Genomic DNA, 2505 nt, shown 5'->3' on the forward strand with positions numbered 1-2505 from the left:
AATAAATTGAAAAACCCCAACAATTTAAAGAGAGGAATGAAAATCAGTTTCATTTCATGCATACCAAGCATAACCAACTGACATTATCTTCAATTTTCATAAAGGAAAGAACTTTCAAGAGGAAACATACCTGATAGACTGGAATAGTCAAAGGCTCATAGCAAACGGGGCAATCAAGAACCTTTGGATCTTTTAGTGTCACAGAAACCGGCCCATTGTTACTACGTTTCCCAGGATCAGCCGTCTTGTTTCCTTTGCTGCCACCGCCTTTATCAGCAGCTCTGGTTTCTTGTGAACGTGCTTGACGTTGTACAGTAGGAAATTCTTCTTCTTCTACTTCTTCAGAATATTCAGACTCATCAAGATCTTGTTGACTGCTCCTTTGTCTCTTCGGAAACCTGCTGCTACTTGCTCCTCCTCCTCCTCCAACTCCACATACTAATCCAAATCTTACGGTTTTTTCCATTTCTCCTGCTGCGTCTCTCCCAAAAGAAACGGAGATAATCTACTTTGCACTGAGAAAAGTGAACTACAAGACTATTAAAATCTCCTTTTTATCCTTGGGGAACTTTAATTTTACCACCATGCCTGCATGCTGCACTTTAATTTTACCCCAGGAAAGGACAAGCCCAGAAGGAAAAGCAGGGAGGGAGGTTAGAAGTCGTACGGTGGTACCCACAAGGTTTTGGCCCGCGGCCTGCTTGCTCCTACTTCTACGTTTTGTTTTGTTTTTTTCTTAATAAAAACATTTTCCAATTTCTAAATATGAGAAAACTTGAGAGAAATTTCAAGATTATTTTGCTTGTTCATGAACAACTTAATGATTGAATGAATTAATAACAATTGTAAATAGAAATACAATAAAACCTTTCAATAGTCATAATATTGGGACTAAATTAACTTTATTATTACAAGGAGGTTATAACAAGAGCGTAGTTATAAAAATTATTATTTTGATTTGGTTATCCTATTTTCAAAAAATTATTTTATATATTTATGTGATGTTTGGAATATTTAAAGTAATTTTAAAAGTCTATAAAATAAATCAGTATTCCAAACAACTTTATAAAAGTATTTTGCTTTTAGCTTACCCTTTAATGTAAGCATATATATTTTTTACAATTTACAAATAGTTATTACTATGGAGATAAATTTCTTAAAATGAAATATAGAAAAATAATGATTTATTACGATGTAAATCTTATTTTTATTAATAACTGATTAAAATTAGAACCAAAATTTTTTATAATTATATAGATATTATTCTTATATAAAATATTACTATAAAGAACTTTTCCTGTATTTATAATAAGAAATTTGATAAAAAAAAATAACTAATTTTGGCTTGTCAATCATATGATTGAAAAAATAGATAAAAAATGAGCATATGATTAAAAAAAATCAGCATTTAATAAAAAAGAGAATAGAGGAAAGTCACCTTTCGTGTATATAGGTCAGGGAGCAGGGAGCAGGGAGCAGGTTGGTTAGAAGGCTTATGCTGGGACCCACGCGGTTTTGATATTTTTCTTTTAAAAAAATAATAATTTACAGTATTTATTTGTGGGATAGGAAAATGTGAATAATTGATCGTATTTCTTTATGTGTGTGTGTATATATATGAGAATGAAACTAATGGAAATAATGAAATTCTTCTCACAGTTTTTAAAATTTGAAATTTGCCCCTTTTATAAAATTAAAAAATTAATAGTAATAATAATAGCGACATAATATATTACTACTATGATAACAATAATAATAAATAGTAAAAGAACTAATAATAATGATAGTGATAATTGATAATAATAAATAATAATTATAATAAAAATTATAATGATAACTATCATAATAGTAAATATTATAATTAATTATTATATATAATCGTAATAATAATTATTATTATATTATTGTTATTACTAAAAAAAACCTCTATAAAATAATATTGCTACTTGCTAGGACTAAGAAAAAAATATTATTTTAGAGAAGTTATTTATTTATAAATTTTAATAATTTATTAATTTATTGATCAATGAATATTTATTAATTTAGAAACATAATTTTGTTCTTTTGTTTTTAGGAAGAGTTTTATCAATATTTTTACTTATATATAAACACATATCGTACTTCCTCATGTCAAGAATATCTCCTCCGATAACTACTATACATAATAGCATAGATGTAGTGATGGAATCACTCACTGATTCAACTAGATTATTAAAAGGGTATTGGATAACTTTGCTGATGACAATCACGATTCATATGATAATTGTGTTTTACCAAATGTTTCTACAAAAGAAGTCTTTCAAGCAATAATAATCTTAAATAACTACTTTCTAAAACATGAAGAAAAAAAATATTATATATATACTAAATGTGGCGCATGCTCTACAATAAAAAGAAAAATTAAGAGAGGAGATTGAATTCAATTTAGGAATAAAAAAAAAAAGCAAACAACTCTATATGCATATATTTGCAAAGAGTTTAATTTAGATTATTGAAGTTGTAAGA

At 27.4% G+C, this 2505-nt stretch overlaps 1 long non-coding RNA gene across 1 annotated transcript in view; it reads right to left on the bottom strand.

Moving 5' to 3' along the window:
• Nucleotides 1-623, bottom strand: part of LOC18046447 — a 3335-nt gene extending 2712 nt beyond the window's left edge. Inside the window, exon 1 of the long non-coding RNA XR_002906453.1 lies at nucleotides 131-623. This is a non-coding gene — a long non-coding RNA (uncharacterized LOC18046447). The remainder of the gene's footprint in view (nucleotides 1-130) is intronic.
• Nucleotides 624-2505: the final 1882 nt, after the last annotated feature.

The sequence above is a fragment of the Citrus clementina genome, unplaced genomic scaffold (genome assembly GCF_000493195.1).
Source record: "Citrus clementina cultivar Clemenules unplaced genomic scaffold, Citrus_clementina_v1.0 scaffold_3, whole genome shotgun sequence".
NCBI classification, from domain to species: domain Eukaryota; kingdom Viridiplantae; phylum Streptophyta; class Magnoliopsida; order Sapindales; family Rutaceae; genus Citrus; species Citrus x clementina.